The sequence below is a fragment of the Camellia sinensis genome, chromosome 7 (assembly GCF_055761805.1).
Source record: "Camellia sinensis isolate YWXY chromosome 7, ASM5576180v1, whole genome shotgun sequence".
In the NCBI taxonomy this organism is placed as follows: domain Eukaryota; kingdom Viridiplantae; phylum Streptophyta; class Magnoliopsida; order Ericales; family Theaceae; genus Camellia; species Camellia sinensis.
Window position 1 is genome coordinate 151,249,254 of NC_138967.1, and position 27,994 is coordinate 151,277,247.

Consider the following 27,994-nt stretch of genomic DNA (forward strand, 5'->3'; position numbering starts at 1 on the left):
GATTTGTTTTTAATCTAAACCATTCACATATATATATATATATATATATATATATATATATTATGTAAAACATGGACATATAGGTTGGTTAGGTGAAAAGATAGGTGACAGATGAACAAATAGTGGGATAACACATGAACAGGTTGATAGCAGGGACACATAGGTGGATAGATAGATAATGGATATATAAGGGTAAAATGATATTTCAATTTATAATTATCTTTCGATTTCAAAATATTAGGATTTATGCATATTGGCCTAAAAAATTTAAATTTGGATTTTTGGTTTAAATGCACAACAACAACAACAACAACAACAACAACAACAATAATAACATAAAATTGATGTTCAAAATAAATAATGGTCCCATCCCATGTTCATAATAGGACTGAAGAGACGAATTCTCATAAAATTAACCATAAATTAAATGGGTGTATTTAAAACGAAAAAAACCTATTTCTTGGCCTCATCTTCTTTTACCACCCATTTTTAGTGCTTTAGTTTTGCAAATCCATCATTGAATTGAAAAAATAGTTTAAACTCTTTTCTTCCTACAGTGACCTCACTCGTAACTACCTTAATAGTACGATCCCTCCACAATGGGGTTCCCTGCAACAAGTAACGCATATGTCTCTCTCTCTCTCTCTCTATATATATATATATGTATGTATATATACACACTCTAGATGTAGGGTGTAAAAGGTTTGGTTCAGTCGGTCGGTGTTGAGGGTAAATTTAGCACTAAACCAATTCTTTCAGTTTTGACAGTTGTGAAACTGATACAAACCCTCTACTACGGTTTGGTTTATCGTTTTTGTTGGTTTGATGTAGAAGACCGATTTATTTGAATTTTTAAAGCGTTTTATAAAAGTTTGTAAAATTTTATATTAAAAATAAATGAAGAAAATGTGTGAAAATTGCTCTAAATATTTCTTTCTCTAGTTTTTATCACAAAAGTATATTATATTAATCAATTATATGATAATGCTCGTAGAATTAAAATATAAAAGGATTTAATTATAATATTTGGTCGGTTCGGTTTGTTTTGGTACAATTTTTTTTAAAAGCGAAACAGACCGTATATTATGAAAAGCAGACCTTTTAGGTTGGTTTCGATTGGTTGGTTTGGTGTCATCAATTTTTCTTACACCCTAACTAAAGGTTCAGCACACCCACATGGGTGTGCTTGAAATTTCCATGCTTTGAAATTTTCATGTGGGTTGAAATTGGTAGTTATAGATTGCATAGCTAGTTACCAAAAAAGAAAAAAAAAATGGGCTTTAATTCTTAGTTACAGAGTGGTAATTGGAGGGTAAAATGTCAAACACCAACTTAGCCTTTTACATATATAGTAGAATAGATAATAGAGTATATAGGTGTGCTTGAAATTTCCATGCTTTGTGGGTTGAAATTGGTCGTTATAGATTGAATAGAGAGTTCCAAAGACGAAGGAAAAAAAAAAGGTTCTTTAATTCTTAGTTACATAAAAGTCATTTGAGAATACATTTCTATGACACGAAAGTGTCGTACACCAACTTAGGCCTTTACCTTCACTACTACCCTATTCTTTCCTATATATGCATATGCACATGGTTTTTGTTTTTGTTTTTTTTTTTTCAATCACTTTTTGTTTTTAAAGGTTTGAATATTGATGTTTTTAGTTCCTTGAAGTTCAATCAGCTATCAGGAGCCCTTCCTCTAGAGCTTGGGAATCTTTCTTAGATAAACAAAATGTAAGACCCCATTTTTGTTCAATCATTTACGAGTTCCATGAACAGAAATAGTCCCTCCACATATAGGGATAAGAATGCGTACATTAACCCTTTCCAGATCCTATAGTGACTAGAGTCCCTTGCACTAGGTTAACTTTTTTCATTTACAAGTTCCATGTCTTTTGGAATATATAATTAGGTTAAAGTTTTGAATAATCTATCAAAACGAAACAATTTTGTGCTAGAATCATGTTGCGTTCTTAATAATATACAACTTTGGCCAACTAAAAGGCTTATTTGCTAGATCTAAACATGAAACTAATGTTTTGAGAATTATCTTCATATCCACCTCTCTCCAACAACTAAAGCTTTTGGGAAAAATTTACCTTGGCACCGAAGTTTAAGGTCAATTGATTTATTAGTTGAGTGCATTTTAATGTTGAAGACGTTTGACATCAAACTATTTTAATGGAAAGCTTCCGGGAACACTTGCAAAGCTTATCACTTTGACGGACTTGTAAGTTTCTTTTCCTATGGGTGATTTTAATATTATGAAAATTGGTTACCCTTTTCCATTTTTGATGAATTGTCAATTAATTAGTCGGAATAATGTAGTTGGGTCGGTGATAACCAGTTTACTGGAAAGATACTAAGTTTAATCCAAAAATGGACAAATCTCAATAAATTGTGAGAGCTTGACCTGCTTTGTTATATTCAATTGTTGTTTAATTTTATAATTTTTTTTGCATTTACATTTCAATTTCTGCTGTGCAGAGTGATTCAGGGTAGTGGTTTTGATGGTCCAATTCCTCTTGAGATTGCTTCTTTGACAAAAATGACTGACTTGTAAGTAAAACCTTCTAATTCCATGGCTTCTACCTATTTCACAATAGTGTATGATTAGTTTTCTTCTTTTCTTGCAGGAGAATTAGTGATTTAAACGGAATAGAAGCAACTTTTCCACCTCTTAATAATATGAAAAACATGAAGACACTGTAAGTTGAGTTGGTTGCTTCTGTAGAACTGTCTTTTAAAGAATATATGATTGTGTTCTTGTTGACTTGAAGTGGCATTTATTTAATTGCATTGCAGGCTATTGAGGAATTGCAATATTACTGGACCCTTACCTGAATATCTTGCAAATTTCACAAACCTACAAACCTTGTTAGTAGATTTATATCTCTTTCCCCCCTTTTCTAGCTGCAATTAAACTGGTAACTAAAGGTTTGCCAATAGTGATGTGACAAATCAATTTAATTATTAAATATTTCTAAAGTTTATCACAACATGTTAATAGAGGGTGTACATATCTCTCCATTTGTGGACAATGCTCTTAAAAATTACTAAGCTAAACAATGGAGGCAATTGATGTGGTGTGATCATTTGAACATGACTATAAACACTTCTCAGTTGGAAGAGTTACGAAAATATCATAGCTTTGTTTGAATTTAAGTCAATTTTAAAGCTTCTTACTTCTTATCTCTCTTGTAGAGACCTCAGCTTCAAAAAACTCAATGGAGAAATACCAAGCAACTTCGAGAATCTATCAACCGTAGAATTCATGTATGGATACCGGTATTTTATACAATTTTTTAAGTTTTAGTTGCTACTTTCACTTGCTGATTGGTACTATTCAAGCTGGATCACCAGCAACATAAATTATGCCAATGAGATATTGAAGTAGAGAACCAATCAATGGCCCAAAGCAACCTAAGCATCCTTAGAAACTAGCAAATTAGATTAATCCAGTGCTAAACCTTCAAAGATAGTTATCTCAAATAAGATAAATAAAGGCTAAGCTAATGGTCAAAGGAGAGGAATATGTTATAGTAGTTTAAATTACATAGGCCAAAAGCAGGATTCCATTTTGCAAGGTCAAGCTGGGATTTAAATTTCAATGAGATAATATTTGAGTTTGAGGGTGCATATATTAAGTTTTCTCTTTTGGAGATGCTTGAATTAGTGTCATTGCTATATATTTGTGTAAGATTGTTGGATGTACGTTTGGGGAAAAAAAGAGGACTAATTCAGTGATATTGGTGTTGTTTAGTTTTATAACTGGAAACTTCCTAAGTGGACATGTGCCTGACTGGATGCTGAAACATGGATTAAACATGTAAGTTATCTTTTAAAACCACAATTTGGTACCAAGTTATCTTTTAAAACCCTAGTTTTATTATGTAATATTTATTTCTTCTCATCCTGTCCTCAAAAAAAGAATTACAATTGTACTCTTATAATTCAGCAAAAGAAACATTGCTGACCCTACTAGCTAATCATTTCAAAACAAAAGGATTGGATCTTATCCTTGATCCCAATACTCGTAGCTGTGTTGGGTCGTGTCACGGTGGGTATTGAAGAGTCCATGTAACATAGATAATCATCTAGAATGCACGAAATATAATTCCTTTATAAATCATGGTGTGAATTTTACATTCAGTGATCTTTCATATAACAACTTTAGCTCTGGGCCTCCAGGTTGTCAACAGAAGAATGTGTAAGATAATTCAAGAATCATTGTAATATTTTAAAAATCTCATGTGCAACTAGCTGGACTCTTCACTTTATGTGTTTTTTTTTCCCAGGAACTTGTTTGCAAGCTCTTCAAACGATAATCTGTCGCAAGTTTCTAAACCTCTGTAAGATTCTTGATCATAATATTTTGCTTCTTTCATAATCTCTTTGAACGTTGCTTTGGTTTCTTTCTTTATTAAATCACTCAAATTATCATATGACATGATGTTGACTAGTTCATGATCTCACAATGTTTTTCCAATGGAACCGTGTCCTTCTTGCAAAGCTTTCAATGCCAACAAAGTAAGATAAATATTGTTATTTCTTTTACATTTCTATTTTGATGTAATAGCTCTGAATAATTTATACTGTTATGAACTATAAAGAAAAATTGTTAGAGCGTGCATTCATACACAAGACATTCAATGGACTTCACATGAAAATGGGAAAACAACAAAATCCTAAAAAGTAGATGCCATACATGGTGAACACACAAAAGTGCTATATATAATATATATTTTTATATCTGTATGTGTAACGCCCCAAAATAAATAGGATAAACCCGTCTCATAACAGGAGATAAAGTTGAAACAAGATACTTTCATTAATTAGAGTTGGTATACAAAAGGTGACACATGCATTATACATTCATAAATGATTCATCCTGAATCTAGAGCATGTGTTATAAACAGTAATGAGAAATGAAAGCTAAACAGATATTCAAATGCCCTAAGGGCTTACATCTTTCCAAGACCATGCTTGGTTATAACAGAATGAGTCAGAAGCTCGATACACACAAAGCCCTAGGCTTGAAAAGAAAATAAATACAAAATGAACAAAAGTGAGCTTCAGCTCCACAGTCCTTCTAAGCTAGGTCCTTGGCGGAGGCATATCACCGGTACCTGAAAATGGTTTTTCCCAAGTAGGGTGAGCCAACACAATATATGAATGTTAACAAAGATATAAATATGATGTGTATATACAATGCTTGTGACTAAATCATTCACAACTCTTTTACAAACCATGTCAAGTTTTATATCACAATTCATGCTATCTTAATTCCTTTTCCAATTCAATTCATTTTATCTCAATTCATGAATTATTTCCATCTATTACAAATAACCAAACTGAGGATACAACTCCAAGGTTCTCAAATCCATATAATCATCACACAAACACTTCCATTTGCCATTTTATAGAAATGTCATCTACGGGATCGGGACCCATGTATACACAATATTTTCGAGACTTTCACCCTAGACAAACATACCAACTTAATTCAATGGAGTCCATCATTTTTCTTCTTCCAAACATGGAGTACATCCCCTTTCTCCTCCCAAACATCATACATATACAATGTACTAAAAATACAGTCATATTCAATGACAACCAATTAAGAGATTAGTTTCATTTCACCTAATCCTCATGCAATTTCTACAATAATCATGGCTATCCTTCACCAATAGCCCAAAACAGATATTTCTAAACAGATGTACAACCTCTAAGCAAATAAATTATCCAAGTTTCCATAGGTGAGAGGTGATACACATCCAACTCAACCATTCATATAAACATTCATCCAATTCCATGTTTCCAATATCAATATCATTATTTATACAAAATAATTATTTTAAGAAGTTTTTAGGGCAAAACCCTATTTTGGTCCAAAATTCCTCCCAAGTACCAAAATCACTAAAATTTTCACAATACACCCAATCTCTATCCACATAATCATCCTTTTGTATTTACATTACAAAACCCCTCATTGACTCCATATCCTAAACCCTAGGTTTGCTCAACATCATTCCAAGTTTCAATATTTGTTACACAATAACAAATAACCATCTCAAAACTCATAGAAAAGTGTAGAAGGTCCCTACCTCAAGTTTAGAAACCTAGAGAGAGAACGGAGACACTTCAAACACGTCGAAATCCAACTCTAATGAGATGAGAATGTAACCCTTGAGATGCTCTATCTTTTTCCCAAAGGCACTAGGGTAGAGAAATCAACGGATCTAGGTGAAAATGTAGAGAGAAGGTGAATCCTAAAGAGATAGGCTCTAGATCTAGGGTTTTGAGAGAAAATAAGATGAAAAAGTGATGTAGAAGGAGGCTACTACGAACTGATATACGCACAGTCCGCTCGAGCGCAAGAAGTGACACTCGAGCACAGAATGCACACTTCCAGTAGTTTTGCAGACGACAGACCAATCGCTCGAGCGCAAGAATGGCAGCTCGAGTTGAACCCGCTCAAGTGCAGAAAGGACCGCTTGAGCCCAGAATACACTCTCCCAGTAGTTTTGCAGACTTGCAAAAGTACTTCAAAACTACTGGGAGTTTACAAAGCCCGCTTGAGCATAAGAAGTACTGCTCGAGCAGAGGAGCAAAATTATGAGCAACAAGAGTTTGGAAACTAAGCAACCAACCTGTCCCAAACGCAACCACAACAATTTCAAAGCCAAATTTAAGGAGATACGACAGACGCAAGATGTAAACAACAATATGAAACCATTAGACCCGAGTCCAGGATACAACAAGAGCCAGGTCAAAACCAGAATCGCTATAACCTCCCATCCATAAACAATTTCGTCCCCGAAATTTCAAATCATGTTTTAAAACTAAGTTAAAACCAATTACAACCATAATGATAACCATTCAATTCCATCACCATGACCCATTCTCCTGTCATTCAATCCCATCAACATGATAAATGAATTCCCAATACTGGATACACAATTCATATTTCCAAAACATATACAATGTTTATAATAAACTCGCATTTCCAAAACATAAACACATATACAATGTTTCCATATTTCATTTACATAACAACAATACAGTACATGATCAAACATTAACAAACAAGTCTGGATATTTTTCACAGACTTCCAACTCACGTTTCCAATGTAACGCCCCCCCCAAAAAAAAACTACAACGAACCCATCTCATAAGAGGAAATATAATTGAATCAACATACCTCCATTCGTCATAATTTAATATACATGAGGGACATATATAAGAAAGAATGAAAGTGTAATGCCCCAATTTTCATGCTCAAATGATAATACAATAGTCATGGCTCTTTAAAGTAAAACTGATAATAAATCCTCGTACTTGCATTACATGATGTAAATAGTCTTCATGCGATAATACAATTAATCCAACAACAATTAGTTAAACCACAAATACCCCTAAGAGTTTACAAGTTTCCGAGGCTTGAGCCTGGTTACACAAAATGGTTATTCAAACCCACACATAAAAAGCCCTTGGCTTGCAATTAGAGTCACAGCAAATGAGCACATTAGGCTCTCTGCACACACTTCCACACCTTCAGTTAGGCGGAATCACCACATCTTTTCCTGCACAAAAATCTCGTAGGGTGAGCATAAAACCTAGTAGAGAATTCTTAACAAAGTATATACATTTTACACAAGTCTCAAGAGATGGAATGCTTATGTCATGCCATGCCTTTTTGAAAGTAAAACACAACTTCATCTTTTGAAAACCAACATGTTCAATGATGTCATGCCATTTCAATTGCTCAACATTTATTCAATTTTATTCGAGGGGCGGTAAATACAACTCTAGTAACCCCTAGGTCAGTGTCTGCAAGTAGACTATACAAGTACTACTAATTTGTCATTTTTACCAGTATCAACTAGAAGGCTCGACACCTATCATCTTCAGCACCTTTCAATTCCTAGGTTGGTGTCTGCAAGTAGACTATATAAGTACTACCAATTTGTCATTTTTACCAGTATTAACTGGAAGGCTCGACACCTATAATCCACACTACCTGTCAAGACTTACCACCGTATTTACCCCAAAACCATTTCATGACAACTTGTTTCTCAACATTCTTTTCTAAATGCAAAGTTTTCAAATCAAATTTCAAAGCTCTTCATTATCAAATGAATTGATATGCCAATGCAATGATTAATAATATAATGCAATATTTCTTCCACTTTCAATACTCCCACACAATATTCCCATTGTGATCAAAATTCTCATTTCAATGCAATTTCACAAGATGAATAAATACTTTTGTTTCAATTCATCCAAGGGATAACCTAATTCCCACATTTCAAACAATCTTAACAATTTAGTCATCTCAAGACTATATTAATACTTTTAAACACAATTTCCAAAACTTCAACAATTCCCATATTCCATGAAAGCATCATTTCTATGTAAATAAATAAACAATTTTCAAACATCATTTATTTTGGCACACCAAATAAATATAACAACATATTCTAAAAATTTTCAACATCTTTCTTAAAAATCCCCAATTTCTAAGTTTTCTCACCAAAAACCATTCATCTTCAAATATTTGAGAAGATCACACCAAAAACATCTTTCTTTCATTAACATAGTTCAAAAATATAAATTTCTATTTTTAGAAGGAAAAATAAACTAAACCCACTTTCAAAATCATTCACCTTCTTGAATCAACAATCCATTTTTCAAAACAAATCAAAGGATGGTTTCGAAAATCATTTAGATCTTGCAAAAATATATATATATATATATATATAACTCAAAGAAAATCCCTACTTCAAGTTTGAAGAAGAAACAAGTTGAAACCCCAAAATCAACGATGCCTAAACTCGATCTCCACCGCACACAACGTAGCCCCTGCCTAAACAACCAACTTTGATAAAGGACTTGGATGTAAATCCCAATGGATTTGGAGAAATCAAAGATCTTGTGAGGTTTTTGGTAGGAAATGTAGAGAGAAGGGAGAGGAAATGTTTTTAGAGAGAGAGATATATACAAAAAAGTGACATTCAATCAGCCCAAAGAGAGAAAAAAAGGAAAAATTCTAGATCTACCTAATTTCCCGCACGTGCGGCCAACACCCCTGCACGTGCAGCCCTTCTTTCCTTGCACGTGCGGCCCCTCTTCCCCCGCACCTCCAACCGTACCTGCCTTTTTAGCAGTGTGCTTCAGTCCCCTGTCCTGTTTTCTACACATGCAGCCTCATCCCCGCGCATGTGCGGCTCTCTCCCACACATGCGGCCCAAGGCCCCGCACATGCGGCCCTGGTTCTCAGCCTGAAATTTTCTCGGTTCAACTCCCGACACTGGACAAACAACTTCGAATGAATTTTGCATTTTTGTTTTGAGGGGCACTGCCCCTCAACCCCGCTAAAGGGCGCTGCCCCCCGGACCCTCGCGAGCTGACTGGGCAGCTCGACCCCCGACCGACCCAGTCGAAGTGGCAAACACATAAAAGAAGGATCGAAACCGAGATCGCTACAGAAAGCTACATAGATCATTATTTGCCCTAGGGGCTTACATCTTTCCAAGTTGTTGCTTGGTAACAACAAAAGTGAGCTTAGCTCAACATAATTTAAAGCCCTGAGCTATACAAAATAGATACAACAAAATAGAAGCTCTTGCTCCTAATCCCTCCAAGCTACTACCTTGGCGGAGGCATATCACCGGCACCTGAAAATGGTTTTTCCCAAAGAAGTTGAGCCAAAACCCAGTAGAAACAATCTAACATAATATATGAACTTTAACAAATTTATAAATATGATGCACATGATCAATGCTCAAAGATAAAATCATTTACAACTCTTTTTCCAAAACCATATAATGCCAAGTATTATATCCTAATCCGTTTTATATCAAATCATTTCATGTCATTTCATATATCCTCAATTCATGAGTCATATCCATTGTTGTCCAGACAATCCAACTGAGACAACAACTTAGTGGCTTTTTTACCACATAACCATTATACACAAGCACTTCAATTTGCTATTTTACAGAAATTTTGTCCGCGGGATCGGCAACCATGTATACGAGCAGTTTTCGGGACTTGCACCCAGGACACACAGGCCAACTTAATTTAATGGAAAAAATAAACTATAGCACTAAAGTGCTAAAAGAAAAGCAAATGTTCGCAAGCAAGGCACCAAAGTGTTAAAAAGAAAGATAGAGCTCAAGTGGAAATTGGGGACAACGTCTACACGTCAAGCACCTTCAAGACGAGTAAAGCATTTTCGTTAAACCACTGTGAGTATTTTTCCCTTTGGGCTTTCATAACTCAGTGCATAGAGTCGAAACTTAGTGTGTGTGTGTGTGTGTGTATGTGTGTGTGCATGGTTGCCGTTCTTGTTGCCCTAAATTGTGGAAATTGGAACTTGAACTAGAAAGGACTCTTACGAACCTTAGAGCCTCTTCCCGTGTTCTTAGACTTGAATATCCATATCCATATCTTGAACCATTAGAGATGGCAAACCCAAATGTCCCGAATGGGCCCAACATGACCCTTAAGGATTACTTCACACCCATTGCATATACATCACCATCATGCATTCAATTACTAGACAACACTACTACTCATTATGAGATTAAGTCCAGCACAATCCAAAGCTCCCATCATTTCATGGACTAGCTCATGATGACCCTCATAAACATCTGTATGAATTTTGGGAAATTTACTTTGCAGTGAGGATCCAGAATTTCACCATGAAGCCCTAATGTTGCGATTATTCCCCTTTTCACTGAAAATAATGATAAATAAGCTCTGCTCTACTTGCCTTAAGCACAGTAATGGTACCTCTGCCAAGTTCTCTAGGTGTTAGCTGGAAGGTGCTAGTACCTCTCATTCTAAGCACAACCAGTTCTTCAAGCGCTAGCTGGAAAGTAATGGTATCTGTCATTCTCAGCGTAGTATACATTTCCAATCATCACAACATGTCAAAAACATAAATAACACAAGTGTAATACATACACATAACATATTCAACTCGACAATGTCATCTTCTACCGATGACCAAGGACAAAACCTCCAAACACTTGTATTTAATACACGTAATATCATACTCCAATTCTCATGAGACTTTAAGTCCAACAACACAACAGATAATAAATAACGTGTTCATAATCCAACCTCATGTTCATTTCCAAAATTCACAAGTGTTATGATTTCCTTCCTTTTTTTTTTTCTTTTTTTTTTTCCAAAAATCAATTATCTTATTTTCCAAGTTAATATACTCCAATCTTTATCCAAAATCCATTCTTTCATTTCACAAAACTAAATCCATGGATATCAAATCCACAACCCAACTCAACTCAACTTAAAATGATCAATCCAAAATAATTTCAATGACAAAGTTAATTCTCCTTTTTGGCTATTAACACATTTACACAATCCATATTAACTAAAAACAAACATTATTCAACTTTACCCCTTTTTTATTTCACCAAGCCAAAATATTAAATTAGGGATTTTTCTCCCTTTCAACATAAACATGTTAGACTACTCCCCAATTAGCCCAAACAACAATCAATTTAACAATCTCATTCACAAAATATCAAACCCTAGATCCCTTTTCATGACTTTCAAAGAAATCCATAATGGATATGATTTTTATGCAATAAAATCTACCACATATTTATCTATAGATGAGGTATTCAAAAGGAGCAAATAAATCCCTACATCAAGCAATGAAGAGAAAAAGCACGAAAATACAACTTCAACGAAAACACGATCCGCTCAGATTAAATGGAAGCCCTTGTCGAGCTCTACGTTTTGGTATGTGGAACTCTAGGGGTCAAAGATGTGTAGAAATAGACGAAATCAAGGCTAAAAAGCTTGAAAACTCAAAAATGGCGGAAGGAGAGAGAAAATGGAGTGAAATGTGAAGAGATTTGACCCAAAAAGTGACTTTTAAAGATATGATTCTGAACAGTTTGCTTGAACGATGAATCGAGGCTTCTAGTATCTCAGGAAATTTTGAAAAACAAACCTGGAAGGGTCTATGGTCCGCTCGAGCGGTGAAATTTGCGCTCGAGCGTACTATGCACCCAACATAAATTTGTAAACTTCAAACAAGCATAACTCTCTCGTCTAGACTCCGTTTAGGGTTGTTCTTGTGTCTAAATTGAAACCCCAGAAGTAAGCTTTCCAGTGGTTCAAACCTTACACAAATATTCAAACTGTGGAGATAAAAAATGATAAAAGAGTGATGACTACTCAATAATAACTATTCGAATTTGAAGTTTTTGATCCAATCTCGCCCAACCACTATTGTAACACCTTAACTAAGGCTCAAATATCGACTAAGAAGGTTCTCCAACAAGATAATCAAAGAGTAAAATATAATTCCATTATAACAGGAAGTACAGAGTGCTACAGGAGAGGTTTGACATAGCAATGCATTAACAGTCTTACTAAAATTAAAGTATATCTCAAATTGAATTTGTGACTACTAATGTTAGGGTAGAGGGGGAAAGGTGTTTGTTAGGCTTATTTTTTATTTATTTATTTTTATTTCTTATAAGTTAGGTTTTGGACCTAATCCACTCCTTCCAGACCCCATCCAATAGGGACTAAATTGGATGTATTTTTTACTCATCCTAGTAACACAAAAAGTTCATTGAACAGACAACCATCCTATGTGTGTCTTTTTTGCGTGTTCTTTCTATGCCTCTAGAGTTTCTATTTTTTTTTTATTCAACTCACCTACTTTTTGATCTTTTTATTTTTACTTTTTACCTACATTTAATGAAGGATAGTATTGTTATACTTTGTGTTAGATCAGTCTTCCTTTTACATAAATTGTGGTGGAAAAGAAACTTTTACTAGAAGTACCAAATATGAAGATGTTTTGGATTCAGGCAGGCCTGTACAGTTTGTCCAACATGGAAGTAGCTGGGCATATAGTAGCACTGGTTGATGACAATAGCTCTAATTCCTTTATAGTGTAAACTACATCAAGGCTCTCTATTAGAAATTTCGAGTTGTATATGGATGCACGACTTTCTCTTATCTCATACTTATTATGGGTTTTGTCTGATAAATGAAAATTACACTGCAAAGCTTCACTTTGCAGAGATCATGTTTACTGATGACAAAACATATAGCAACCTTGGAAGGCGTATATTTGATATTTACATTCAGGTGATTTTAACACCCATATAACTGTAGAAATCTATTTTCACGTGATTTAGAATTTTAGTTTTCATCAATGCTCGAACACCATTTGATATTTTTCATAATTTTTGAAGGCTTACCAAAGTAAAATCATGGCCTTCTAAGCAAATTGTTATAGGGAAAGGTTGAGCATAAGGATTTCAACATTGAGAAAGCAATAGGTGGGGTTAATAAGGAAACCACACAAACATTTACTGTAGTTGTGACTAATAGTACATTGGAGATCTGCTTGTATTGGGCGGGTATAGGGATAACTAGTATCCCCATTAGAGAAGTATATGGTCCTTTGATTTCAGCTATTTTTGTTGGTAAACTGTCCTCTTTTGTACTTCATGTTTCTTCTGTTAATAATTGGAAGTCGAGACACCAAATGTATTTGTAGTTTTTTCTGTGTTAAGATTTTATTGCTGTAAAGGAAATTGATATAGTATGTGCGTAATCTGGCCCGAACACGCAGTTATCAAAAAAAGAAAAAAGAAAAGGAAATCAATATAGATGTTGCAAGACCTATTTCTGCGTCTGTTTTCATTTTCTTTTCAAATGTTTGGGACATCAAAAAAATACCAAAATTCAAAGTTAAAATTGTTCGATTTTATTGATTACTCTCTTCATTTCATAATGAATTACAAGCATTCATAGTTATGTTATTTCTAGAGTATTAGTCCCTAGAAATCATTAAGCAAATCATAGTACAACTCTTCTTCCTTTTTCTTTTTTTTTTTTTAATTTTATTCATGGTCTCTTGTGATATTCTATCAATTGAACAAATTATTATTATTATTTTTGGTAAGGAAAAATTTATTAGAGAAGTTACATGAAAATGATGTCATGCAAGAAGGAACCGGCTTTTTTAATTTACAGAGTTTATAACCTCATAATTGTTTTTTTGTTTAGGTCATCTTACACTAAACCATAAAATTTAAATTAGGTATTCAATCGGGCATGGTTTCGAAGGTTTTAAGAGGTTTCATTAGCAAACAATTGTTTTATTTGTGATGAGAGGTTCCACCTTGTTTTCATGTCCATTGAAACAGTAAAAAATATAGTTTAGTGTTAAATTGGATGCAAGCTAAAATGGTTTTGCATGTCTTTTGTAGAATAGTTTTTACTGAGACTATTAATAATAATGATTAATTCATTTATTTCAACTGTTACAAATTATCAATTTATTCATTTCTTGTCAATTAATTGGGTTCAAATGTTATGCAGATCATGTATCAAAAAATGAAAACAACATATCTATGGGTGTTGTGGTTAGGATTGTGGCTGCTGTAGCTTTTGTTATCATCTTGCTTCTAGGCATTCTTTGGTGGAGGGGCTACCTACTACGTAAAGATACAATGGAACATGGTATTTGCAAACCTTAAAATTGTAGACAAATTCAACTCTTTTACAATCCCTATTTTCATATTTATTATGAGTGCTATGCAATATTATATTCATGTCATAATGTGTCTCAAATTCTTAAAAAATATTTTATTGTTCAGAATTTTGTTTAGATGTCAAACTGTTTAACATACAATACAAGGCATGGCTTCTTTAGTCTCTCTGCTAGGATGCGAAGTGCAGATATTCATTTTGTGGATTAGGTGTTTAAATCCTTCTTGTCTAACTTGGTTTCTTCCATGGATCTGAAGGGTCTTGATTTGAAGATTGGTTCACTTACCTTGCGGCAACTTAAAGCTGCCACAAACAATTTTGATGTCGCTAATAAGATTGGAGAAAGCGGTTTTGGTTCTGCATACAAGGTACTCTACACATGGATTACTTAAACTATCATAATAATGCATGTCGTTTCGTAAAAAAATCCTTCTAATGTACATTTTATCTTAAATTCTAGGGATTTCTGTTAGATGAAACTATAATCAGTATAAAGCAGCTTTCTTCTAAATCGAAGCAAGGAAATCATGAGTTTCCGAATGAAATAGGAATGATTTTTGCTTTGCAACACCCTCATGTTGTAAAGTTTAATGGATGTTGTGTTGAAGGAAATCAATTGCTGCTAGTATATGAGTACATGGAAAATAATAGCCTTGCTTGTGCCTTGTTTGCTAAACTTCAAAGCTTTATGCAACTGCTTTGCATATTAGAGTATCTATGCACACATATTTAAACATGTATTATTTAACTGACTAGTACTTCTACATGGGTTGTTCATTTTGTGGTTTGAAGGCCTAGAAGAGTGCCAGTTGAAACTGCATTGGGCAACAAGGTACAAGATCTGCATTGGTATTGCTAGAGGTTTGGCTTATCTCCATGAAGAATCAAGACTTAAGATTGTTCATAGAGATATCAATGCCACTAATGTGTTGCATGATAAGAATCTCAACCCTAAGATTTCCGACTTTGGTCTAGCCAAACTTGATGAAGAAGATAATACCCATATAAGCACCAGAATAGTTAGAACATAGTGAGTCCCCATGCTTCACATTCACATTCATTATCATTATTTTCATAGTTTTCGTTGTTTTATTTTTCCTCCTTTTTTTCCCATTATTATTGTTTGTAATTACACCAACCTTTGCCATGGGAAACCTTATGGAAATAAAGCTGAGCTATCATGTTTTTAACTAAATTAGAATGAATATGACAACATTTCATTCATATAGCAAATGTGATGTGATCATTGTAAATATGCAGTGGATATATGGCACCTAAATAGGCAATGCGTGGTTACTTGACTGACAAAGTAGGCGTTTATAGTTTTGGACTTGTCGCATAGGAAATTATTAGTGGGAGAAATAACACTAGCAGTAGGCGAAATGAAGACTCACTTTATCTTCTTGATTGGGTATGTTGAACTCGTCCCTTTCTTGTTGTTCTTGTTACTCCTACATCTCCTTTTCATCTATCAAATCAAGCTTGATTTTGGGCCAAAAAAGTAAATGAAAAAAAAATCAAAATGCTACTAATTGCAACTCTATAACATGAGATTGATTAATTTGTGAAATAACAGATACTAATTGTCAAAACTAGAGGAGCATAATTTATGGCATACACTTCTAATTGATGCAACATAACACTGAAAATCTTAAACAAGTTGGGATGTGAACCCAATTTTTTTTATTTTTAATAATATACTAATATAGATCTGTGAAGTCCTCAATTTCCTTTGAAGCAACAAATCTTGTTCAAATCAAAATTCATAGATATAGATACTTCAATTCAATGGTAACAATGTGTTTCTTTTGCTATAGGCACTTGAGTTAAAGGAGAAAGGGAAATTGATGGAGCTAGTGGATCCGAAGTTGGGACTAGACTTCATCGAAAAAGAGGTCATTGTGATGATTAATATAACTATTCTGTGCACAAATGTCACACCAACAATTAGACCAACTATGTCTTCAGTTGTGAGCATGCTCGAAGGCAGAGCTGTCGTTGAGGAGTTGGTTCCAGATTCAACTATTTTTAATCACAAGATGGCGGTCAAGGGAATGATGGTCAATTTGCAGCATAGGCATGAAATAGACATGAATGACAGCTTTTTGAAATGCCGTTGACTGCTTCTTCTACTTCTACTACTCATCTCTACCCGCTCGATTCGAATTCTGATTATTGGGCATACAGTGAATAGAGAAATGGTACAAATTGTCTTGGTTGGTTTTCACTTCCATATTATCATTGCAATATAACAGTGTGCATTTTATTTATTTCTTTTTTCTTTTTGGAATATCTTTACAATAGATGAATGCTTAATACATCTAAAGAATTGTTCATACATTTAAAACCATGTGTTCGAAGTACATTGAAAAATCCTATGTTTTATGCAGTTTTGGACTTTTGGATGTTTTCTTTGTTGTACAAATTATGTGATGGAACAAAACAAATAAATTCATATTTGATAAATTAAATTATAGAACATGAAACATGAAATCATTATGGACATAAATACATATCAAATAAAATATCGAAAGACAAGGAATCAAACCGAAGCCTGTGTGGTACCATAGTCTCCTTAAAACAAATTCACCGCCTCACCGTGGGTGCTGGAGGTATGTCGGCGTCTGTCTCCTAGAATACGACGGTCTAGACCCGCTAATGTAGATGAACTGACAACAATAGCACTCTCTCACACAGGAAGAATATATTATAGGAGCAGACTAACTTGACTATAATATAAGAGCAAAAATTTCCATATTGAACCTAAGGAAGATGGTCTCCTTTTATACACAATGGGGAAGAGATGAGGAGCCTTCCAGCCATGAAGGCTGGCAACAAATGCAGGCAAAACTGCCTAATAACTTCTACAAACTGATGGGACTTAAGTGTGTGAGTTACACACAATATACACATGTGTGTACATATATATCAGTAACCACTTTACAGATTTGGCCCAAAAAGATTAGGTTGGTGGACCACCAATCCAACCCAGCCCAAACCTAACCCGTTCTTTCAAGCCTCAAGCCCAACTCCAAGTCTTAGCCCAAATCCAAGTCCAAGTCCAAGTCCCACGATCTAAGATCCATAATCCACGGACCGCGGACCACAGATCATGGACCCCAGACCCAACCTCAGCAAGGTCCGGTTCGGTCCGGGCGGGAAGGCAACGCTTGGATGTGTGGCAATTTTTGCATAACAAACTTGGACCATAGTTTGGGTCCAAGCCCATCCTTGAAGCATCCATAACTCTCTTCCTTCGAAAAATTTGGATGCTCCAAAGGGCTCATACCCTTTTCAAAATCTTGAGATTTAAATACCCATCAATGCTTTCCTCTGCAATCAATGTGGGATTGGTAGTTATACACAATTCTTAATACCTCATTCATGAGGCCAACTTTATGAGACAAATTTTTATTCAATTCTTATTATTTTTTGTCATTCTTTTTGCGGTGTAAAGATCTTGTTCCAAAGAATCTAAACCCATTTGATCCCACCTCAACTGGTGGTTAGGACCTACTTTATTTTCACGTTAAAGTTACCATAAAACCTTTTTTTTTTCTAACAATCCTAACATGAATAAAAATTGACCGAATAAAGAAAACGGGCAACGTTTAACAGTAATGACTCGGAGAGAGAGTACACAGACTAACTATGCATCAGAAAAGGTAACTGTTGGCCTTGAACCTTTTGTAGCGAAAGCTTATCAGATTTACTGGTTGATTAGTGAACGTGATGTCTTGAATTGTTTTGCCGCTTATGTAAACTGAGACAATAGACCTCACACAGGAGTTAGTCCAATCATTGTTCTTGTTCTCACTGGTGTGTCCGGTATGGCCCTGAACACTAACCTGGTTCAGTGAGTGTTTTTAAAGAATTCGACCTTACCAATTCTTAAAGAAACTGCCCAATTCACACTCACATAGGTGACCTATATGAGGTGTTTCACTATACCAGGTCATTAAAAGCATTAGCTTAACCTTCCAACCCCATAGGAAATCACTGTATAAAGTAATGGGCAAGAGGATTTACCCCTTCGGTGACTCACCCGTTACACGCAGTTAGGTTGTCCCTTGGAATATATATCTTGGGATCTCCAGTCAACTAGGTTGGGTTCTCCATTCTGGTAACATTTACTAAAGGCCTTAGCCCCATTCCTCATGACGACGTTTCTTCTAACTCTTGAGTAAACCCTTTGGTTAGTGGATTTGCAATGTTATCCTTAGACTTTACATAGTCTAGATAGACAACTCCATTAGAGAGTAGTTGTCGTATGGAATTATGTTTACGATGGATATGTCTAGACTTTCCATTATACATATTACTTTATGCCCGACCAATCACTGATTGGCTATCACAATGAATACATATAGCTGGCACAGGTTTCGGTCAACGTGGAATATCTTCAACAAACTGGTGAAGCCATTCAACTTCTTCAATTGCTTTATCCAAAGCAATAAACTCAGATTCCATCGTTGATCTCGATATACACGTTTGCTTAGAAGATTTCCAAGACACGTCTGCCCCTTCGAGGGTAAACACATACCCATTAGTGGATTTGGAGTCTTTTATATCAGATGTCCAATTTGTGTCACTATACCCTTCTAGTACCACTGGGTATCTGATATAATGCAATCTATAATCTCGAGTGTAGCGGAGATATCCCAACACCTGCATAATGAACTTCCAATAAGTAGCATTAGGATTACTCGTATATCTACTAAGCTTGTTAACAGAGTAGGCTATATCTCGCCTTATACAACTCATCAAATACATCAAACTACCAATGACCCGAGAATATTCTAGCTAAGAGACACTCTCACCATTATTCTTGGTCAAATGTGGAATCAAATCTACCGATGTTCTAGACACACTTGTATCTAACTTTCCAAATCTCTCAAATATCTTCTCAATATAATGAGTTTGAGAAAGTATAATTCCACCAGATGTTCTGGTAATCTTAACATCCAGAATCACATCTGTAAGGCTCATATCTTTCATGTCAAACTTAGAGTTTAACAAACTTTTGGTAGTTCTAACCATTTCATCATTACTACCAACAATGAGTATGTCATCAACGTATAAACACAAAATGACATAATCTTTGTCAGTGTATTTAACATATATGCAGTTGTCACACTCATTGATTCTAAACCCGTTTGACAACGTAGCGTTGTCAAATTTCTCATGCCATTGCTTAGGAGCTTGCTTCAAACCATACAATGATTTAACAAGCTTACAGACTTTCTTATTTTGTCCTAGAGCTGAAAACCCCTCGGGTTGCTCCATGTAGATTTCTTTATCTAAATATCCATTTAAGAAAGTTGTCTTTACATCCATCTAATGTATTTCCAGACCACGTAAAACTACTATCACAATCACCATGCAAATGGCTGTTATCCTTGTCACAGGTGAATATGTATCAAAGTAATCCAGGCCTTCTCGCTGCCTGTATCCTTTGATAACTAGCCTAGCTTTATACTTATCAATTGACCTATCAACCTTCATCTTTCTTCTAAAGATCCACTTACTCCCCAAGGCCTTATTGCTTGGGAGTAGATCAACTAACTCCCAAGTATGGTTTTGTAAGATGGAGTCAATTTCACTCTTAATTGCTTCTTTCCACAAAGGACTTTCAGGTAAAGTCACAACTTCATGGAAAGTTCGAGGTTCTCCCTCTAACATATAAGTCAAGAAGTCCATACCAAAAGGACTTTTAGGTGCTAGCCCTTTTACTTCTTCTTGGCTCATCTACTTCCTGAGCTTGATCATCTACTTGATCATATTGTTGATGGTTTTCAAGTTCCTTCTTAGACCTTTGATCCTCTCCCTGGGTTCAATAAGGAAATACGTCCTCAAAGAAGGACGCATTCCTTGACTCCATTATGGTATTCTTGTGTATATCTGAAATTTCAGACTTGTGCACAAGAAACCTATATGCACTATTATTCTGTGCATAACCAATGAATATACAATCCACGATTTTTGGACCTATCCTAACTCGCTTCAATGTAGGTACCACCACTTTAGCAAGACACCCACACATTCGTAGGAAATTATAAGAAGGCTTACTGCCTTTCCATAATTCATATGGAGTTTTGTCTACTTTCTTCTGAGGTATTCTATTTAGAATGTAATTCGCGAAGAGAATTGCTTCTCATCAAAAGTTATGTGGCAACCCAGAACTTATTAACATTGCATTCATCATTTCTTTTAACATTCTATTCTTTTGCTCAACAACACCATTTGATTGAGGGGAGTAAAGCATTGTGGTTTGGTGAATAATCCCAAATTGAACACAAATCTCAGCAAATGGGGATTTATACTCATCACCACGATCACTTCTCAAAGCCTTAATATTTCGGCTCAGTTGATTCTCAATTTCATTCTTAAAAAGAAAAAATTTGTCAATTACCTCATCTTTGCTTTTAAGCAAATACACATAACAATACTTAGTGCAATCATCATCAAAAGTGATGAAGTCCTTGTTGCCACTACGTGATTGTATGACTTTCAAGTCACACTCATCACTATGCACTAAATCTAAAGGCTCTGTGCTTCTTTCTATAGAATGAAAAGAAATCCTTGTTAATTTTGCTACTACAGATTTGGATTAATCTTGAAAGATGGTATGTGATCTAACTTGATTAATCTACGCAAAAAGTCAAAATTTACATGACCAAGTCTACCATGCCATAATTGAGGGGACTGAAGCATATAAGTAGAAGAAGAAGCTTTCTCATTAATTTTTGGGATAAAAGTCATTACATTGAGCTTAAACATACCGCCCCACAGATACCCCTTACCCACATAGACTCCGCTCTTGGTCAACATGACCTTATCAAACTTAAACACCATACGAAAGCCATGCTTACTTAAGAGCAACCTGGACAAGGTTCTTATGAATGTCCAGCAAAACTAGGACATCATTAAGAGTCAACTCTTTTCCTGAAGTCATCTTCAGGACTACCACGCCTTTTCCCTCAAGAGTTGAGGTTGCAGAATTCCCCATGAACAACTTCTTACCATTTCAAACCAGTTCAAAAGTTATGAACTTCTTCTTCTTAGCACAGATGTAGCGAGTGGCCCCAGTGTCCACCCACAATTCCTTCGGATTTGACCCCACCATGTTCACCTCTGTGACGACAGCTAACAGATACATGTCGTCCACATCTTGTGACAGATCATCCATTTCAGCCATGTGGGCACAACTTTTGTTCTATGGAGGGTACTTTTTGTAAGGTTTCTTCTTCTTGCGGTAGTCAACCGTCCGATACCCTTTGCTTCCACAGATGAAGCACTTTCCATTTAACCTAAAAGTCGGTTCTTGTGGCTTGTAGACCGGCCTTTTGGAGACTCCACCTCTAGCCCCTAGCTTTGAGCTTTTTCCTATTGGTGGCTTCTTCTACACCTCCGAGGACTGGCCATGCTCAACCACAATCGCTTTCATATTGGAGCTACTCCATCATTTCTTCATGTTGTCTTCCTTAATACGGAGCCTGACAATGAGCTCTTCGAGTTCTTGAAGTCTTTCCAGCCGTAGGTAGCTTCTTAATCAACGTAGCTGCCTTGAATGATTCACTCAGAAACATTCCCTCTACATGAATCTCATGCAGAATTACTTGGAAATCTTGGACTTGACTAATGACGTTTTTTAAGTCCACCATTTTGAAGTCCAGAAACCGGCCAACAACAAGTTTCTTTGCCCCAGCATCCTCGATCTTATACTTTTTGTCCAAAGCATCTCACAGCTTCTTTGCTGACTTCTTGGCATAAAACATGTTAAATAGTGTATCTGCCAAGCCATTCAAAATATAATTCCGGCAAAGAAAAGTCCGACTGCTTCCAAGCATCCAGAGCCATAAGCTTCTGCTTGTCTTGCTCATTCTCTTCCACGGTTGGTAGATCTTCACCCAAAAACCTCACAAGGATTAGGGTAGTCAGGTAGAACAATATCTTCTACTGCCACCTCTTGAAATTCACTCCCGCGAACTTCTCCGGGCGCTCATGATGATTGAGCGGTCCTCCTAGAACATCAGTTGCAATAGGGTTGACCATAGAGGTCACAACAGCTAGATTGACCATAGAGGTCACAGTAGGGCTTGCCAAGCCAGTAGTCCCGGGCTTCTAATCCCCTCCAATATTAGCAGCATCAGCATCAGCATCAACATTAGTGACAGTTGCCATTTTTGAAAATAACAACAGAATGTCACTATTCTATGTTTTCAGAAATCAAACATAACACAAGAAAATTCCAAAGTTGGAAACTTAATTCAAAACTAGTCTCACCACTTGACCTAGAATCGAACATGGTTAGGAATGTTTCTAGGAAGACTGGAGGGGTCACACCGGTCCCACTTAAAACCCATTTAACCTTAGAGAAAACTTTCAAGAGCATGTTGACTCCTAGTCCATAGGGCACAATTTTTAGAATTAAATTTTCCAATGTATGAACTAGGTTAAAACAAACCAAGTTCCAAACTTACATACAATTTAAAAATTGTTGACCAAATTACAAGTAATGTAAAAAATTGCTACAACAATTACGAGCAAATAAATCTTGCTTCTACAAATAGGTAAATGAATCATAACTAAAACTCAAGCAAAAACTTGCTTTACATATAAGACGAGCAAACCAATCCAATTGAGGATTCTAATTAGTCCAAAAAAATCGTTTCCATGCTTAGGTATTTCTGTTCAACAAAAAGGCTAGGAGTCCAATTTTTTTTTTTTTTATTGCACTCCCAAATTCTATTAATTTGGATTTGTATTTGTTCCATTCCCTTTCGCACAGGTATTCCTACAACGAAAGTGAGTAGAAAACCACAACATAATACAAAGTAACTAATTGAAAGAAGCTTGTATTTAACCCTTCTAGCCCTATCATGAATAGCACAATTGAGTAAAAATTAAAACTCTAAATAAGTTACACAAAAAAAAAAAAAAAACTTAAAACTCCAAAATTAAATTTAAAATTTAATTCACACAATATACATGTAAATAAAATCACAAAACCTTTATAACTCCATATAGCGATTCCGGTTTTCCCTCCATTGTTTATTGTATTCCGGACTTGGTTCCGTGGATGATTGTTGTTGTCTGTGTCGCATTTCCGTCCTTTAATTCTTTGTATTTGAGTTTTGGGATGTGTTGGGCAGGTTTGAAACCGGGTGGTTGTGATTAGAAACAAATAACTACTACCCAGATTTTGGTTTCCCCGCTCGCGCGGGACTTTTCACGCTCGAGCGGGACCTTTTGCATTTGCTCCTCCGCTCGAGCTGCCAGTCAGACGCTCGAGCGGGATTCTTCAGCCTTCAGAATTTTTTTCGCAGGTCTGCAGAAACTGGAAGTGTGCTTTCGATGCTTGAGCGTCCATTTTCACGCTCAAGCGGGAGTCTGTGTCTGACGCTCGAGCGGACTGTATGTATTTCAGTCCGAGAAGAAGCCATTTTGAATCATTTTTCGGCTCTCTCTCTCTCTCTAAAGCATTCCAAAACCCTAGGTTGAGAGCTTCTCACTCTAGAATACTTTGTCTCTCTCTCTCTCTCTATATTTTGACCTTGAATTAGTGAGACCCAACTCTTGTGCCTTCATTAAAGTGTTGGAGCTTCTCAAGACCTCCATTTTCATCCGAATAGAAGTTGATTTCCCCATCTTTGGAGTTCACCACTTGCTTGGTTCATCTTCTCCTTTGAGCTCCGAAATTCGAGGTAGGAATATTATAATCTCCTCTATGAGTTTTAACATAAGTATTGGTCATTTTGTATAAATGGTGGTATTTGGGATTTTTGGGTGAAGTTAGGGTTTGGAATTGAAATCATAAAAGAGGGGTTTTCTATTTTTTGGGTTCCAAGTGTATGTGTGGTCCCTAAAATGAGGTTATTATGTATGATTGATGAAATTTGGCCTTGGAAACAATAATAGAGAAATGGGAAAAATGCCCTAGTTAGGATTTATTGAACCAATTATAAAAATGACAAAATCATTATGGAAATATGAAATTCAATTGAGAATCATGAAATTGGGGGAGATTGTGAATAAATGGTGTAGTTTGGTTGATAAACCGCTCACCTATGGAAAATGTAATACTTTAGCTGCTTGATAGATTTATTTATCTGTCTAGATATAACTGTTTTGGGCTATCGGTGGAGGATAGTCATGATTGTTGTAGAATTACATGATAATTAGGTAAATTGAAACTAATCAATTATGATATGTCATTGAATATGACGGTTGGATTATCACATTGAATATGTGGTTTGATTGATCATTGTATTTGATAACGCGTTTAAATACATTGCATATGTATCTTTGTTTGGGAGAAGAAAGGGGATGTACTCCATTGTGTGGGAGCAGATAGGGGATGTACTCCATTATTTGGGAGGAGATAGGGGATGGACTCCATTGATAATTAAGTTGGCCGCAGTGTCCAGGGTGAAAGTCCCGAAGCCTTTTATACATCTGAATGATGTTGATGAATTGAAGTGTTGATAATATGAGTTGGAGTCTCATTTTGAATTGTTGGTGAATTGAAGTTTTGCCTATAGGAGTTGTAGTCCCATTTAGAATTGTTAATGATTGAAGGGTTGATAATATGAGTCGTAGTCTCATTTTGAAATATTTGAGTGAATAGTGACCCATGCTCATGAATTAACTTGGGTGGATGAATAGAGATAGATTTGAAATATGGATGTACTTGTTGATAGTTTTGGTAAAGGGTGTAATTTGGCTTATAAGTGTTAACCATTTTTCGGATGCTAATGCTTTAGTTATTTCTCATAATTGGTTTAGCATATCTCTACTGGACTTTGGCTCACCCTTCTAGGAACATCATTTTCAGGTGCAGGTGATATGCCGCCTCCAAGGTTGTAGCTTGGGAGGTTTAGAAGGCTGGAAGTGTATTTCTGTATTGTTATTTTTGGTGTTCAATGTAAATCAAGCCAAGGGCTTAATATGTAAAGAGTTAGAACTCTCTTCATTTGTAACCAAGTGTTGACTTGGAAAGTTGTAAACCCGTAGGGCATTTACTTTTGTTGTCAACATGTAATACTTTTGTACTAAATACTCTGATGAATGCAATATGTAATCTTCTATTTTGCTTTATGGATTATTTGAATAGTTGGACTATGTCTTTTTTTTTGAGGGCGTGACACTCCAATACCTTAAATTAAAATTTAATAGGCTAGAATTATGTGGAATTTTATAAAACAGTAATCATACAATAAACATGTGAATGTTTCTAGCAATTAACATGTAAATTATTTTAGAAATAAGATCATGTAAATAATTCTAGAAACATAAACTAAAATCTAGAAAATTTTAAAACATGCAAATCTAGGATCTAACAAACATGTGAAGTAAACCAGAATGTAAAAATATTGAACATGTTGATTATACTAGAAAACTAGAGAATAATTAGCATGTCAATATTAACAAAAAATTTAAGCACTCATGAGCATGCCAGTTATATTATAAAATTATAAAATAAAAAGACATGTAAAGTATGGTAAAAAATGATGAATCATACTCATAAAATAAAATTATACTAGCAACAAATAAGTGTGCAAACTATATGTAGACACCCCATTTTTGACCATCCTCAAGACTTGGACGTCACCGTTCGAACACTCGGTGATCATCCATGTTCGTGTTCGTTTTGAGTTCCCGGAGGCCTTGGCCGCGCACCTTGCCTCAGGATCTCTTAACTTGCCTGTTCTGTGCTTGGTTTTGCACCAGGGACTTGTGTTTTGTGCTTCTGAGGATGGAAAGAGGCTTTTTAGCCATCCTTGAAACCCACCGACTGTGGCATGAAGCCACCGGCCTTTCATTTTTTCTACCGACCAAATGTTTGGTCGGTCGGCACTTATTTGAGGTGTATCGGCATTTTGTGTGGTCGGCCGACCATGAATTTGGCCGGTGGTCTCTTTTTTTGGCCAGCACCCCCTTTTCGCCTTTCTCAGGCATTGTGCATGCCGGCTGTGCCAGCTGGAGTGCACGGACCTGTCCTCCAAACACGTGTATGGAGGAATTGCACCCTTTGCATCCTTTTGGTCTAGCTTCTTGGGGAAGCTTGGACCTTTGTCTTAGCTTCCTCAAGAAGCTTAGACACATGTCTCAGCTTCCTAAGAAAGCCTTGGCCCCTTTGCCTTAGCTTCTTTAAGAAGCCTTGACCCCTTTTGTTAGCTTCTCTTGGAAGCTTAGGCCTCTATCTTGCTCTATATAATGAGACCTTCCCTCTCCTTTGGAGGGTTCAGTAAAACCAGAGATAATACATATATATCTGGTATATACTCCACTCTCTCTCTATATCTCCCTCTCTCTCTTCATTTGTGTGTGTTTGAGGGCCAAAAAGTGTGTTTTGTTCTTAGTTTTGCACTAAGTCACCTAGCATTGCACCATACTTCGACTTTGGAGGTGTTGAGGGTTTGTTCTTGAAGTTTTGAGCTGGTTTTGATCAGAAGAAGGGGGCTGGACTTGCTGTTCTTGAAGTGTTCTTCAAGGGTAACACTATTGCTTTATATTCCCCAATCTTGCATTAGCTTTTACCCTCCCCCCCCCCTTTGCATGCTGTTTTGAACCTTGTGTATAACTAAAAAAAAGTCTTGTATTTGCATGCTTAAGATGTTTCATTAAGGTCATTTCGGTGTTGGGGGTCGACCTGCCCCTCTTAGGCCTTGTTTGGCCCTTTTGTGCCTTCTTTGGTCGAGCTTTGAATACCTTCGTGTGTTGGTCTTCTCACCACTGAAATCCAGAGGATTTTTAGTGGTCAAGAAGAGGTTTTGAGGTCTTGCATAGGGGAGGGACACCCCTCTCCCTTTGTGTCTCTTTTGTCCATGTTTTTTGCTCATAATGGTAGCATGCATGAGAAGTTGTCTTTGGCTCCATTTCAGAGGTTTTTGGGTGTTGTTAGGTCATAATATGCCTCTGTTTTTGGTCGAATTAATGGTCCATTTCATGCATTATACACTTGCCTTGTATTCCCCCATTTTGCCTAGAAGTGCATCTTGCCATTAGACCATCATGCTTGCATGTTTTTGCCTAGCTTTGTGAAGCTTTTGGTCATGTTTCATCATGCTTGAAGTCTGTTGGATGTTGATTTGGTCATGCCTTTCATGCTTTGTATAGTCTCTTTGCATTCTAGCATGTTGGCATCGGGTGTGTGAGTCATTAGCATGCACTATCTTGGCTATTTTAGTGATTTGGAATCACTTATTAGGTTATTTCAGTCCATGTTTTATGCTTACATGTTTGCATTTTGTTATCCTTTCAATGCTTTGAAGAGATGTGATCCTATGCTCCATATATAATCCATTGTGCATACATATGTGTTTAAGTCTTTGGGGCTGCCATATCAGTGGGTTTTGGGGCATATTTTGATGCATAGAAACTCTGTTTTTGGTTACTTAGTCCATGTCATGAGTGGTCATGATAGTTGTAGT

The 27,994-nt window shown here is 36.0% G+C and overlaps 1 pseudogene; it reads left to right on the top strand.

The window, feature by feature from the left end:
• Positions 1-599: 599 nt before the first annotated feature.
• Positions 600-21,796, top strand: LOC114320722 (putative leucine-rich repeat receptor-like serine/threonine-protein kinase At3g14840; annotated as a pseudogene).
• The last annotated feature ends 6,198 nt before the right edge of the window (positions 21,797-27,994 follow it).